This window comes from Schistocerca americana, chromosome 2, assembly GCF_021461395.2.
Source record: "Schistocerca americana isolate TAMUIC-IGC-003095 chromosome 2, iqSchAmer2.1, whole genome shotgun sequence".
In the NCBI taxonomy this organism is placed as follows: domain Eukaryota; kingdom Metazoa; phylum Arthropoda; class Insecta; order Orthoptera; family Acrididae; genus Schistocerca; species Schistocerca americana.
In genome coordinates, this window is record NC_060120.1 from 682,119,052 (window position 1) to 682,136,094 (window position 17,043).

Sequence of the window (17,043 nt, forward strand, 5' to 3'; positions counted from 1 at the left end):
CGAGGCAGGATTCAAACCTGCGAGCGTAGCAGTCCCGCGGTTCCTGACTGTAGCGCCTAGAACCGCACGGCCACTCCGGCCGGCCTGGTGATGCAAATAGATAATAATCAGACGCATTCAAGTCTGGAGAATAAGCCGCATGCCCTAGTATTTCCTAACTGAATGCCTCTATCGTTTCCCTGACCCATTTTGCTGTGTGTAATGGGGCGTTATCATGGAGCAATATGACTTTGTGTTATCTTTTCCCATATTCCAATCGTTTTGCACACAACGCTCGATTCAAATAGATCGTTTGATTTGGGTAGCGATTATTATTAAGTCTTAACGATTTCACCAGGTTTTAGCAGTTCATAATAGTTGACACCCTTCTGATTCCATCAAACACAGAGCATTGTCTTTTTTCCAAAGCGATTCGGTCTTGCAGTGGATGTCGATGGTTTGCCTGGATTTACCCATGATTTACGACGCTTAGGAGCCATTTTACATCACCTGTCACTATTCGATAGAAAAATGACTTTCTTTTGTATCTGGCGAGCAGCATTTCGCAAGTGGTGTTCGGAACTTGTATTACTGTGTGTTGACATTCGTCGTCAGCCGTTACAGGAAGCAGAGGGCGCTGCAGACGCCGTGTCACGGGTCCTACACTGACGGCTGCACCATCTATATGGAAATTCTGGTTTAATATATAACACTAACGTCTGCTACTGCTATACCTTAAAGTTGGAGGCAGGTCGTGAAATAAAACTATGTTGTTGAAGCAATTATGGCATAAAGTAACAGAGCAGTGTTACCCTCTGAGAGGAATTTTGTTGTGTTGACCGTGTTGTACCTAACAGAGGTGGCTTATCGGAAATGAAAGTCAGAATTGCGTAAACATTTAAACAGTAACAAATACTATTTTACTTAGCTATACTGTTTAGAGAGTAAAGGAAACGGTCGCCAGCCTAATTAGGCAAGAGAATGATTAACATTCTTGTTTAAGAAATTAGGTATGAGTAACTTTAACGGATAACACAACCTATAATTTACCACACGCGAGTGCAATGAACTCTGACACCTGCCTATGTTAGCGTTAAGGTTGGAACTAACAACTAGAGCAGCGCAAACTATTTGCAAAAATATAACAGATACCGAAACACACTATTACTTTCAAGGCTTATTCAAACTGAATGGTCTTTATAATATTACGATTAATATTCGCTGCAGAATCATTAATTGGACACAGGTTAAGTATTATTTTTCAAACACTTTCCTAGTTGACATAGAATTATAAATGTTGTTCACTGCAAAATTATGAGCTGGTAATAGGTTAAGTGTCTCTCTCAGTTAAATACTTTACTACTTAAAATGAAAGTTAATTAGAATTCATTAACAGGTTTATTCTCACTGTCTTTTGAATAAAGATATTATTGTTTTCATAAATAGTGGTAAAGGATAACCTGTGGATCTTATTACACTATTAATATGCACTTTCAATACCCGAAAGAAACGAGTGCTTAGCAAGCCAATATAACTTTCCACAAATGCAATTCACGACTTTTGCTGCAGTGAGACACTATGTTGACATATTTGCAAGAAACTGAATCACCTTTTAACATTTACTACAGGCAGCACTATGATCATTAACTAAGCAAAACTTTATAAGCCTCAGTTTTAAGAACTTTAATTTTTAAAAGAAACAGCAAATTGTTTCTATTACCACAGTCTTCTACTTTAAAGTAAATGATTAAATGGGTGACTTTGAAACTTCACAAAACTACATTTAATGCCTCCCACAATTTCACTAAATCCACAGTAAATCTGAATATGCCCTTCTCATCAAAGATCAAACAACATTATGTAGCCGGCCGAAGTGGCCGTGCGGTTAAAGGCGCTGCAGTCTGGAACCGCAAGACCTCTACGGTCGCAGGTTCGAATCCTGCCTCGGGCATGGATGTTTGTGATGTCCTTAGGTTAGTTAGGTTTAACTAGTTCTAAGTTCTAGGGGACTAATGGCCTCAGCAGTTGAGTCCCATAGTATTCAGAGCCATTTGAAGCATTTGAACATTATGTAATTAACTATCTAACTTTGAGGCTTTCATTTTTTCCACAAAATAGGACACTCGGTAATCATAGTTCAGATGGAGAGGAACCTGAGAGGTGTTATGATAGGGAAAAAATGAAGGTAGGTACATAAATTCAGCTATAAGTTACCTTATATTTGTGCACACTAAAACATCCAGTAAGCTGATCCTTCACTGTACATTATTATAGTACTCCTTTACAGTGATTGCGCAGTGTGGTGGCAACTGCATGTTGGTAGGCGGAATTGCTGGACTCTAACCCTTCTTGGTGGCGATGATGAATACCAATTCCAGAACCGTTCCAGCTATTTATCCATCCATCCGAGGCATTGGAAAGTAGCAGAAAAATCCTCTCTCTGAACCAACATAATTTACAACCTTTACATGGCAGCGCACAGTTTGGTAGCTCGTCCCCGACTGACTCTCAGTTCCACCTTTTCTACGTAGGCCAACCACATTTTGCGCGCGCTACACAGTTCCGTTCCCGAGGGGAACCACTACACCTCTTATACACAGAATAACTAAGAACCCTAAGTGAGGATCAGCAGTTTACATAACAGCAAACAAACATTTTAAATAAAACAGAACAATCACACATATTGACATTTCTACAAAAAATTATTCACACAGAAATTACAATTATATACAGTAAGTTTTGTTCCCTGCAAATGGGACAAAAAATTTAAATGACAGATACACTACTTTGCATACAATCAAATCATGACATCAAAGTTTTTTTTACAAAGAAAGGAGTATACAATTTTGTGTTATCGATCCAAACATATTTACAGAAGCTCAACGATGTAACATTAAATGAAACAAAAGCAAAATAAATCCGTACAGCGTTAGAGCCATAGTGTTACAAATACTTCTACACCTGGTAGATAGTTCATCTATAGGTTTAGATCAGTGTGTTCGCGAGTACCAAAACGTCTGACATAAATTGCCATGTCTTTTGAGTTCACTGACTGAGAAGCTTAAATTTTTTACACTGGCAATGGGCCGTGTACCCTGGTATTTCCCATTAGCTTCAGTATCATACCTCTACCCGTATCTAAGAAAACAGGTCTTAGCACACGACCGTATCTTTTGGTTGCGCTCACTTAGAAGCTTAATTTTTTTACACTGCACATTTTACACCACGTTTGACACATATTTCAATTTGATAAGAAAGAGGGGTCTCAACAGACAGACAGACGTACAGCAAAGTGAACTTATAGAGCTGTGATCACATTGGCACCGCCATCGGTGGATTCCGTCGACGACCGACATCGGGCGGAGACGGCCGATCTTTTTCAAATCATTGCGCCACTATGAGCGCGGTCACACTGTAGCCGATCTCATCGCCCGAACGTCTAGACTTCTGACCACAATCGGTAATATTCCAATTAGTTTGTTTTCTTCGGTCAGATAGACCGAAATTCTCTCACATTGACTGTCAGAAATTGATGAGTTTAATCCAAGAAATATTGAATTTTTGGCATCCTGAGGATAAAAATATCATAAGCGAAATATATTTCGGAATCTATGGACTAAAATCGAAGGTTTATTGGAAACAAGAAGTGGGCAAATTCTTTATCGGAAATTTTTGCTGTATATTATAACCTCAAAAAAGTGAGAGGTGGTGTATCTTACGACGTTACTGTAGTTTTTTTTTGCCGGTTGGATGGTTATTCCGTTACATCAAGCGATTTGCAAATGTAGTGTAACATGTTTCCACTTTTCACTACTTTAGGGGTTCAGAGTATATTATTCTACGCTGTAAGTTTTACCTTTAACACTTATGCTGAATAACAATCATTGAAGGTTAATTGACATATGTCTTCACAAGTTGAAATATATTCAGCAGAACGTAGCGTTTGTAATCTTGACGTTCAGGGTCACCACTAATCATCTCGAGTATGTAAAGCCTAAGACTCATACTTGAAACACGTTCGCATAACGAAAGCTAATTTCGAGTCCTTGTAGAGGCGTGATTTGAGCTCTATTAGAAAATCCAATACTCACATTAAAAGCTAATATTCCCTAATGCTACGAAATATTAAACTTATTCTAGGCCGAATTTTCGAGCTACGATTTGCACAAGTGCACTAAAAGGCACTGTACAATATAGTCGATTTCCTTTATTAAAAGTTGCACTCTAACGTGAAATAATACTGCCACCAGAAACCTTGTTACTTCCTTTCTCACTTCCACTGGGCAAGTGTTTAAAGAGCATTGGTATTTTCACAACTAGAATATGATTATTTGAAAATAATGCCAGTATTGCATTTATTTTAACATTTTTAGAATACAGTGAGCTTCTATGAAACCACGAACCGGTCTTTCATTAATTAAACAATACTTGCTTAATCAGACACAAGCTTTGTGACTTGCGCCATAGGGTGGTGGGGTTTCGGGTTCCGCTGAATAGGTCAGGAGTTCACTACACTCAGCTGGCGGCTACACGGGCAGCGGAGACTGTGTGGCGTGGACTGGGCGGTTTTTTAGGTTAGAAGGCCTCGGGAAAGTACGGGGTGGGCTGCAATCTCAAAGGGAGCATGGCATATACAGGACGTGCTTGGATCAAGGAACAGTCGGAATTGTAGTTGTAAATTGTTGTAGTTGTGCTGGGAAAGTCCCTGAGCTTCAAGCGCTAATAGTAAGCACAGAGGCTTAAATCGTTATAGGTACAGAAAGCTGGCTAAAGCCTGAAATAACTTCTGCAGAAATTTTTACGAAGTCTCAGACGGTGTTCAGGAAAGATAGATTAGGCAGAATTGGTGGTGGAGTGTTTGTGTCTGTCAGTAGTGGTTTATCTTGTAGTGAAGTCGAAGTAGATACTCCGTGCGAATTGGTATGGGTGGAGGTTATACTTAACAGCCGAACTAAGTTAATAATTGACTCCTTCTACCGACCCCCAGACTCCGATGATATAGTTGCTGAGCAGTTCAGAGGAAATTTGAGTCTCGTAACAAATAAACACCCCACTCATACGGTTATAGTTGGTGGGGACTTCAACCTTCCCTCGATATGTTGGCAAAAATACTTGTTCAAAACCGGTGGCAGGCAGAAAACATCTTCCGAGATTGTCCTAAATGCTTTCTCCGAAAATTATTTCGAGCAGATAGTCCACGAACCCACGCGAATTCTAAATGGTTGCGAAAACACACTTGACCTCTTAGCCACAAACAATCCAGAGCTGATAGAGAGCATCATGACTGATACAAGGATTAGTGATCACAAGGTCGTTGTAGCTAGGCTCAATACCGTTTCTTCCAAATCCACCAGAAACAAACGCAAAATAATTTTATTTAAAAAAGCGGATAAAGTGTCACTAGAAGCCTTCCTAAGAGACAATCTCCATTCCTTCCGAACTGACTATGCAAGTGTTGAAACTTCCCCTTTGAACAATTATACACGACTGTCCTTAACCTGACACACAATATTTTTAGCGCAACGCAATCTGACTTTCAAAATTCCCTACAAAAGAATGGCCCTGACTAACATTAAACTATACCTTTCACAAATCACTTACCTCACAAAAATCTTCGCTGCTCAAACTACTGCAATACAGCGAGTGCCACTACTGCCAGCTAAATAAAAGATTCAAACTACAGAAGGCACTAACTACTGATAGGGATAGTTAGCAAATGAAAGATATTAATAGAGAACAAACAATGTATTTACCTTGATATCATCATATATAAATATAGCAGTTCATGACAAATTTCAAAACTCCGCCATCTCTCTCCCCACATCCACCACTGCTGGCGGCTCATCTCCAACTGCGCAACGCTACGCGCTGTTCACAGCCAAGGTCCGTAAAAAAAATTCACAGCCAGCTGCCTAACACTACAATGGCGAGTATTACAACAATGCAAAGCAGCCACAGGCTGCACACAGCACAGCCAGTGATTTTCATACAGAGGTGGCGTTACCAATAAAAAAAACCTAAACAGCCTACTTACAGTGTAGACGAGATGTGGCTCAAATTCAAAGATATAGTAGCAACATCAATTGAGAGATTCATACCTCATAAATTGGTAAGAGATGGAACTGATCCCCCGTGGTACACAAAACAGGTCCGAACGCTGTTGCAGAGGCAACGGAGAAAGCATGCGAAGTTCAGAAGAACGCGAAATCCCGAAGATTGGCTAAAATTTACAGACGCGCGAAATTTGGCACGGACTTCAATGCGAGATGCCTTTAATAGGTTCCACAACGAAACATTGTCTCGAAATTTGGTAGAAAATCCGAAGAAATTCTGGTCGTATGTAAAGTACACAAGCGGCAAGACGCAGTCAATACCTTCGCTGCGCAGTGCCGATGGTACTGTTACCGACGACTGTGCTGCTAAAGCGGACTTATTGAACGCAGTTTTCCGACATTCCTTCACCAGGGAAGACGAATGGAATATTCCAGAATTTGAAACACGAACAGTTGCCACCATGAGTTTCTTAGAAGTAGATACCTTAGGGGTTGCGAAGCAACTCAAATCGCTTGATACGGGCAAGTCTTCAGGTCCAGATTGTATACCGATTAGGTTCTTTTCAGATTACGCTGATACGATAGCTCCCTACTCAGCAATCATATACAACCGCTCGCTCACCGATAGATCTGTACCTACAGATTGGAAAATTGCGCAGGTCGCACCAGTGTTTAAGAAGGGTAGTAGGAGTAATCCATCGAACTACAGACCTATATCACTGACGTCGGTTTGCAGTAGGGTTTTGGAGCATATACTGTATTCAAACATTATGAATCACCTCGAAGGGAACGATCTATTGATATGTAATCAGCATGGTTTCAGAAAACATCGCTCTTGTGCAACACAACTAGCTCTTTATTCGCACGAAGTAATGGCCGCTATCGACAGGGGATCTCAACTTGATTCCGTATTTCTAGATTTCCGGAAAGCTTTTGACACCGTTCCTCACAAGCGACTTCTAATCAAGCTGCGGGCCTATGGGGTATCGTCTCAGTTGTGCGACTGGATTCGTGATTTCCTGTCAGGAAGGTCGCAGTTCGTAGTAATAGACGGCAAATCATCGAGTAAAACTGAAGTGATATCAGGTGTTCCGCAGGGAAGCGTCCTGGGACCTCTGCTATTCCTGATCTATATAAATGACCTGAGTGACAATCTGAGCAGTTCTCTTAGGTTGTTCGCAGATGATGCTGTAATTTACCGTCTAGTAAGGTCATCCGAAGACCAGTATCAGTTGCAAAGCGATTTAGAAAAGATTGCTGTATGGTGTGGCAGGTGGCAGTTGACGCTAAATAACGAAAAGTGAGAGGTGATCCGCATGAGTTCCAAAAGAAATCCGTTGGAATTCGATTACTCGATAAATAGTACAATTCTCAAGGCTGTCAATTCAACTAAGTACCTGGGTGTAAAAATTACGAACAACTTCAGTTGGAAAGACCACATAGAAATATTGTGGGGAAGGCTATCCAAAGGTTTCGTTTCATTGGCAGGGCACTTTGAAGATGCAACAAGTCCACTAAAGAGACAGCTTACACTACACTCGTTCGTCCTCTGTTAGAATATTTCTGCGCGGTGTGGGATCCTTACCAGGTGGGATTGACGGAGGACATCGAAAGGGTGCAAAAAAGGGCAGCTCGTTTTGTATTATCACGTAATAGGGGAGAGAGTGTGGCAGATATGATACGCGAATTGGGATGGAAGTCATTAAAGCAAAGGCGTTTTTCGTCGCGGCGAGATCTATTTACGAAATTTCAGTCACCAACTTTCTCTTCCGAATGCGAAAATATTTTGTTGAGCCCAACCTACGTAGGTAGGAATGATCATCAAAATAAAATAAGAGAAATCAGAGCTCGAACAGAAAGGTTTAGGTGTTCGTTTTTCCCGCGCGCTGTTCGGGAGTGGAATGGTAGAGATATAGTATGATTGTGGTTCGATGAACCCTCTGGCAAGCACTTAAATGTGAATTGCAGAGTAGTCATGTAGATGTAGATGTAGATGTACATCAGTGAACTATTACAGCATTTATTCTCACCAAGTAACTAGACCAGCTAACGTAGCTAAACGTTTAAATAGAAATGAAGTGTCGTAGACATTTACGATTAGGTAACCATTTTACTGATCTTATAAAAAAACATACCCTTCTATCTGTTTCCTGACTAAGAAGGTGGTATTAAACTGCAATTTATAGTTCTGTAGTAGTGATAGCCGTTCCTCGTACTAACAGGCAGTATTTGTGCGTGGTTGCTGATTTTTAAAAGTTGTGAAATTACTATGTTTAAGTGGTTAACCTTCACCTTAACTACGTGGAAACCTACTTCACACACACCAAACTGTTTACAACTAGGTAACCATGTTACCGGTCTCTCTCTCTCTCTCTCTCTTTTTTTTTTTTTTTTTTTTTGAGCTTTCAGTCTTCTGAATGGTTTGATGCGGTGACCATGGAAGTCATTCCCTGATGTTAAATGTCTTAACAGATGTCCTACCATCCTGTCCCTTCTCCCCATCAGTGTTTTCCACATATTCCTTTCCTCTCCGATTCTGCACAGAACCTCCTCTTTCCTTACTTTATCAGTCCACCTAATGTTCAACATTCGTCTGTAGCACCACGTCTCAAATGCTTCGATTCTCTTCTGTTCCGATTTTCCCACAATCCATGTTTTACCACCATGCAGTGCTGTGCTCCAAAAGTTCAATTCTCAGAAATTTCTTCCTCTAATTAAGTGCCTTTTCTCATACTAGTACAGCGGATAGGCAAAATAATGTGAACACCTGTTAATAAGGAACGATTATTAATAAGGGGTTGGGCCCCCATTTTTTGCCCGTAATACAGCTGCAATTGTTCTTCGAGTACTGTCATAGAATGATTGTAAAGTCTCCAGTGGAATGTTATGCCAGTCTTCGATCAGATCCTCTTCTACACTCCTGGAAATTGAAATAAGAACACCGTGAATTCATTGTCCCAGGAAGGGGAAACTTTATTGACACATTCCTGGGGTCAGATACATCACATGATCACACTGACAGAACCACAGGCACATAGACACAGGCAACAGAGCATGCACAATGTCGGTACTAGTACAGTGTATATCCACCTTTCGCAGCAATGCAGGCTGCTATTCTCTTATGGAGACGATCGTAGAGATGCTGGATGTAGTCCTGTGGAACGACTTGCCATGCCATTTCCACCTGGCGGCTCAGTTGGACCAGCGTTCGTGCTGGACGTGCAGACCGCGTGAGACGACGCTTCATCCAGTCCCAAACATGCTCAATGGGGGACAGATCCGGAGATCTTGCTGGCCAGGGTAGTTGACTTACACCTTCTAGAGCACGTTGGGTGGCACGGGATACATGCGGACGTGCATTGTCCTGCTGGTACAGCAAGTTCCCTTGCCGGTCTAGGAATGGTAGAACGATGGGTTCGATGACGGTTTGGATGTACCGTGCACTATTCAGTGTCCCCTCGACGATCACCAGTGGTGTACGGCCAGTGTAGGAGATCGCTCCCCACACCATGATGCCGGGTGTTGGCCCTGTGTGCCTCGGTCGTATGCAGTCCTGATTGTGGCGCTCACCTGCACGGCGCCAAACACGCATACGACCATCATTGGCACCAAGGCAGAAGCGACTCTCATCGCTGAAGACGACACGTCTCCATTCGTCCCTCCATTCACGCCTGTCGCGACACCACTGGAGGAGGGCTGCACGATGTTGGGGCGTGAGCGGAAGACGGCCTAACGGTGTGCGGGACCGTAGCCCAGCTTCATGGAGACGGTTGCGAATGGTCCTCGCCGATACCCCAGGAGCAACAGTGTCCCTAATTTGCTGGGAAGTGGCGGTGCGGTCCCCTACGGCACTGCGTAGGGTCCTACGGTCTTGGCGTGCATCCGTGCGTCGCTGCGGTCCGGTCCCAGGTCGACGGGCACGTGCACCTTCCGCCGACCACTGGCGACAACATCGATGTACTGTGGAGACCTCACGCCCCACGTGTTGAGCAATTCGGCGGTACGTCCACCCGGCCTCCCGCATGCCCAGTATACGCCCTCGCTCAAAGTCCGTCAACTGCACATACGGTTCACGTCCACGCTGTCGCGGCATGCTATCAGTGTTAAAGACTGCGATGGAGCTCCGCATGCCACGGCAAACTGGCTGACACTGACGGCGGCGGTGCACAAATGCTGCGCAGCTAGCGCCATTCGACGGCCAACACCGCGGTTCCTGGTGTGTCCGCTGTGCCGTGCGTGTGATCATTGCTTGTACAGCCCTCTCGCAGTGTCCGGAGCAAGTATGGTGGGTCTGACACACCGGTGTCAATGTGTTCTTTTTTCCATTTCCAGGAGTGTAACTCCTGTAGTGATGATGGAGGCGGAAAACTGCTCCGCAGCCTGCGCTTCAATACCGCCCCTCAAGGGTTCGATAATGTTCAAGTCCGGGGATTGTGCTAGCCAGGGAAGACGCTGCAGTTCAGTTGCATGCTCCGGCCTGTCCTGGCTGTGTGAATGGGTGCATTATCATCCTGAAATATGGCATCATTGTTGGGGAACAACATTTGAATCATGGGCTGTACCCGATCAGCTGAAATGTTCACACAATCGTGAGCTGCAACATGGCCTTTGAGAGTAATGATGGGACCAACAGAATTCCGTGATATGGCTGCGCGCACCATCACACTTTCATCCATGCTTAACCGTTGGAATCAAGCAATCAGGACTGTAGGCTTCTTGTGGCGTACCCCCGACGTAAACCCGGCCCGATGTTGGAAATAACGAAAACGATGACTCGTCGGACCACAGGACGTGTTTCCACTGATCAGCCGTCCAGGACTTATGCTCCTGACATCATGTTTTACGATTCTTTTGCTTTGGTTGTCGTCACTGATGGTTTCGGTATAGCAGCTCGTCCATGAATATTCGCGTTATGGAGTTCTCGACGGACAGTGTCGATAGATACGGGGGTCATGAAGATGGCTATTGAGGTCTGCAGTGACTTTAGCAGCCGTAGTTTTGTGTTGTTTTGACACACTTCGTGTTAGTGTACGACGACCTCTGTCATTTAGTTTTGATTTAGGCCCACTTTTACGTTTGCACGATGATGTCTTTCTATGCTTTGTGTAGCCTGTCATGACTGATGAAACAGTTGCCCTTGAAATATTCAATAAGTTGGCTCTCTTGGTTACTGATGCTCCAACTAATCGGGCCCCCACAATCTGCCCTCTTTGGAACTCTGTTAGGTCTTTCATTGCACGACGACCTCGGCCTCTGAAAGCAAATACGAATTGCGCAGTACTCGTAAACAACCTACACTGACGCACAGTCCGTACTGAACACGCAGAGTCCAGCGCGACACGTGCCTTACGTGCGTTGTCGACAGTGAAACACAACCATCCCATTACTACCATTGTTCACATTATGTTACCTATCCCCTGTAGAATTCTCTTGGCCAGGAACGCTCTTTTTCCCAGTGCTAGTCTGCTTTTGACATCCTCCTTGCTCCGTTCGTCGTAGGTCATTTTGCTGGCTAGGTAGCAGAATTCCTTAACTTCATCTACTTCATGACCATCAATATTGATGTTAAGTTTCTCTCAGTTCTCATTTCTGCTACTTCTCATTATTTTCGTCTTCCTTCGATTTAATCTCGCTCCATATTCTGTACTCATTAAATTGTTCATTCCATTCAGCAGATCATTTAATTCTTCTTCACTATCACTCAGGATAGCAATGTCATCAGTGAATCGTATCATTGATATCCTTTGACCTCTAATTTTAATTCCATTTCTGAACCTTTCTTTTATTTCCTTCTTCGATGTATAGATTGAACAGGGGGGGTGGGGGCGGATGACTACACCTTTTTTTTATAGTTATCAGTCTTCTAACTCGTTTGATACTCTGTCTTACACCCTTTTTAATCCGAGCACTTCGTTCTTGGTCGTCCACTCTTACTATTCCCTCTTCGCTCTTGTGCATATTGTATATTACCCATCTCTCCATGTAGCTTACCTCTATTTTTCTCAGAATTTCGAACATTTTGCACCATTTTACATTGTCGAATGCTTTTTCCAGGTCGACAAATTCTATGAATTTGTCTTAATTTTCCTTCAGTCTTGCATCCATTATCAACCGCAATGTCAGAATTGCCTCTCTGGTGCCTTTACCTTTTCTAAAGCCAAACTGATCGTCATATTGCACATCCTCAATTTTCGTTTCCATTCTTCTGTATATTACTCTTGTCAGCAAATTGGATCCATGAGCTGTTAAGCTATTGTACGGAATATCTCTAATTTTCTCAGCTCTTACAGTCTTCGCAATTGTGTGGACGATATTTTTCCGAAAGTGATATGGTATGTCAACAGACTCATAAATTCTATAAACCAGCGTGAAGTCGTTTTATAGCCACTTCCCCAAATGATTTTAGAAATTATAATGGAATGTTACCTATTCCGTCTGCCTTATTTGATCTTAAGTCCTCTAAACCTCTTATAAATTCTAATACCTGATCCCCTATCACTTCTAAATCGACTCCTATTTCTTCTTCTATCACATCAAACAAATCTTCCCCCTCAAAGAGGCCTTCAATGTATTCTTTCGACCCATCCGCTCTCTCCTCTGCATTTAACAGCGGAATTCCCGTTGCACTCTTAATGTTACCACCCTTGCTTTTACTGTCACCGAAAGTTGTTTTGACTTTCGTGTATGCTGAGTTTGTCCTTCCGACAACCATTTTGTAAGTAGGCTGTTTATGTTTTCTTATTGGCAACGTTACGTAGCGCTCTGTATGAAAATCACTGGCTGTGTTGTGTGCAGTCTGTGGCTAGGTTTGCATTGTTGTCTGCCATTGTAGTGTTGGGCAGCTGGATGTGAATAGCGCGTAGCGTTGTGCAGTTGGAGGTGAGCCGCCAGCAGTGGTGGATGTGGGGAGAGAGAGGGCGGAGTTTTGAAATTTTTAAGACTGGTTGTCATGAACTGCTATATATATTATGACTTTTGAACACTAGTAAGGTAACTACATTGTTTGTTCTCTATCAAAATCTTTCATTTGCTAACTATGCCTATCAGTAATTAGTGCCTTCCGTAGTTTGAATTTTTATTTAGCTGGCAGTAGTGGCGCTCGTTGTATTGCAGTAGTTCGAGTAACCAAGATTTTTGTGAGGTAAGCGATTTGTGAAACGCATAGGTTAATGTTAGTCAGCGCCATTTTTTTTGTAGGGATTTTTGAAAGTCAGATTGCGTTGCGCTAAAAATATTGTGTGTCAGTTTAAACACAGTCTTGTATAATTGTTCTAAGGGGACGTTTCATAATTTCTTTTTCTATTTCTTCACATTTTTCAGCCATTTCGTCTTAGCTTCTCTGCACTTTCTATTTATTTCCTTCCTCAGCGTCTTGTATGTCTGTATTCTTGAGTTTCCCAGAACTCTTGTACTTCTTACTTTCATCGATCAACTGAAGTATATATTCTCTTACCCATGATTTCTTCGCAGTGACCTTCTTTGTACCTGTGTTTTTCTTTCCAACTTCTGTAATGACCCTTTTGAGAGATGTCCATTCGTCTGCAACCCTACTGCCTCCTGAGCTATTCATTATTGCTGTATCTGTAGCCTAAGAGAACTTCAAGCGTATCCCATCATTCATTAATACTTCGTATCCCACGTCTTTGCGTATCGATTCTTCCTGACTAATGTCTTGAACTTCAGCCTACTCTTCAGCACTACTACATTGTGGTTCAAAAATGGTTAAAATGGCTCTGAGCACTACGGGACTTAACATCTTAGGTCATCAGTTCCCTAGAACTTAGAACTACTTAAACCTAACTAACCTAAGGACATCACACACATCCATGCCCGAGGCAGGATTCGAACCTGCGACCGTAGCAGTCCCATGGTTCCGGACGGCAGCGCCTAGAACCGCACGGCCACCGCGGCCGGCTACTACATTGTGATCTGGTTCTATATTTGCTCCTGGGTACGCCTTACAATCCAGTATCTGATTTCGGATTCTCTCTGATCATGATGTAATCTGACTGAAGTCCTCCCGTATCACCCAGCCTTCTCCAAGAATACCTCCTCCTCCTGTGATTCTTGAACAGAGTATTCGTTGTTACTAGCAGAAATTTATTACAGAACTCAATTAGTCTTTCTCCTCTCTTTCCCTGTCCCAAGCCCATATTCTGTTGCATCCTCTTCTTCTGCTCCTTTCCCTAATGCTTCATTACGGACCCCATGACTATTAAATTTTCATCTCCCTTTGCGTACTGCATTACCATTTCAGTAGCCTCATATATTTTCTCTATCTCGCCATACTCAGCTTGCGACGTCGGCATGTATACCTGATTCTGATGAGAACAACCCTATCAAATGGTTCAAATGGCTCTGAGCACTATGGGATTTAACATCTGTGGTCATCAGTCCCCTAGAACTTAGAACTACTTAAACCTAACTAACCTAAGGACATCACACACATCCATGCCCGAGGCAGGATTCGAACCTGCGACCGTAGCAGTCGCGCGGTTCCGGACTGAGCGCCTTAACCGCTAGACCACCGTGGCCGGCAACAACCCTCTCGCTGAACTGTTCACAGAAGCACACTCTTTGTCCTACCTTCCTATTTATAACGATTCCTGCTCCCGTTATACCAATTTCTGTTGTTTATGATATTACGTTGTACTCATTTGAGCAGATATCCTTGTTCTCTTTCCATTTCACCGCTGCTATATCTAGATTGAGCCTTTGCATTTCCCTTTTCAGATTTTCCAGTTTCCCTACCACGTTCAAGCTTATGATATTCCACGCGCCGACTCGTAGAACGTTATCCTTCCGTTGATAATTCAATCTTTTTCCAGGTCACTTCCCCCTTGGCAGTCCCCTCCCGGAGTTCCGAATGGGGAACTATACTATAATGTTTTGCCAATGGAGAGATCATCGTCACACCTTTTCAGTTACAGGTCACATGACCAGTGGATACACATTAAGTGTCTTTAAAGCAGTTGTTTCCACTGCCTTCTGCATGATCATTGCTGATTCTTCCGCCTTTAGGGGCAGTTTCCCACACCTATTAAGAGTTCAATAAAAACAATACCAATTGCCGTTGTATAGGTTTATTTCTAGGCAACCAGTTTTGACGTTACACTACGTCATCTTTAGGCCTAAACTGCTCCAATCCAGTAACATTCGTGTTACAAATATAGCAGTGCCTTAACTGGTCTCATAATAGCTATTACGGACATACGTGCTCGCTGGACAACAGTCAGCAACTATTACGAGTGTCCTGAACCTCTGTCCGCTCTTCCACCCTCTTTGGCAAGGCCATTGGCAGAATGAGAGTGACTTCTTATGCCGGAAGCCTTCAGCCGCCGATGCTGACCATTAATCAAAATTTAAGCAGTGGCGGGCTACGAATCCGGGACGGAGTACGTTCTGATTACTGATTAAAAACGCTACCCGTAGACCACAGGTACAATGTATGCAAGATGCGAGGCAGGATATCTTCTCTATAGAAATTACAGAAATCAAAGTCAAGCACCCCCACTTTAATATTTACGGAGCACCGGCACTATGTCACTGATTCCTTTGCTTCTGAAATCAGTAATGGCTCTATTTTTTCAAAGACGCAGGCTAACACTAACTTATTTTTTTTAATCATGCATTTACCATTGCTATCCAGTTTCCATTCACTCTACAGAGACACCACTGAAATTTGAAAATCCCCACCACTGCAGGAATGAGATGTTAAAGCATGTATTAAGAAATATCTACATTGGGAACATTAGCTGCAAGATGATAGAATATATGACAAATGGAGTCTGATTTTTTAACGCATAATTCTGCCGTCTTAATAAGCCCAATGGACAAAAACTTAGTTATCACTGTGTGCACGCACAGATGGATCGTTAATGTCTTACAGATGGCGCAGCCATCGAGTCACTTTCTCAACCGCACGCGCTCCGCCTCTACGTGAGCATAAGGCATTAGCGACCAGTGATACATTTATGTTTCAAGTGGGCGTTGTACGCAAATATGGGTAAATGCAACGACCTGATAAGGTGGCAAAATGCGCAGTTGTGTTTGGGCGTCCCCAAGTGTGTAAAGTTGTTGGACTTGTTGGTGTTTCTTGGCGGACTGTTAAACGTATCTACAAGCAGTGGTGTAACACCTGTGGCCACGAACTACGACGTCCGAAATGTGGCCGGACAAAGATCCTAACTGAGAGGGACCGGAAATGTGTTTTACAGCTTGTGAATCAAAATCACTTCCAAACCCGGCAGGCACAGCTGCGTGCATTGAATGGAGGACCATCCCAACCTGGTAACGTAAGAACTTTGCGATTGGACTTCAGACTGTGTATCATGTGGAGTTAGTCACCTCGCAAGAGGCCATTGCTCACACGGGCACATAAAAACAAAAACATCAAAGTTCATCGACTTGGAAGAATATGTGTATATACTGTATAACAAGCATATATATAAATCAGTGTAATTGTAAAGAGTTCTGACATAAGGATGTAAGCAACGATTTATAACTGTTATTTACCGTGTGTTTTTGTGGTAACGGTATTGGATATTTTTCCATTGTGTGCATCCCATTGCAGCGTCAAGTTCAAATGGTTCAAATGGCTCTGAGCACTATGGCACTTAACAGCTGAGGTCATCAATCCCCTAGAACTTAGAACTACTTAAACCTAACTAACCTAAGGACATCACACACATCCATGCCCAGGGCAGGATTCGAACCTGCGACCGTAGTAGTCGCGCGGTTCCGGACTGAAGCGCCTAGAACCGCTCGGCCACCGCGGCCGGCAATTATTACGTTAATTTTTGTTTTTCATTTATATATCTATGTCTATAGAATGTTATTACTCTAATGTTTTCCAGTGTATATTGATATAACGTTGTGCTTATTCGTCTAGTAATTGTAAGTCAGATGAATGTACTAACAAATTAGAAAATTATTTTAATTTTTTTCGGTGAACTTTCTGTAGTGTGTCTTCATTCATAATCAATTGTAAGCGCCATTTTGGCAGAAGTGG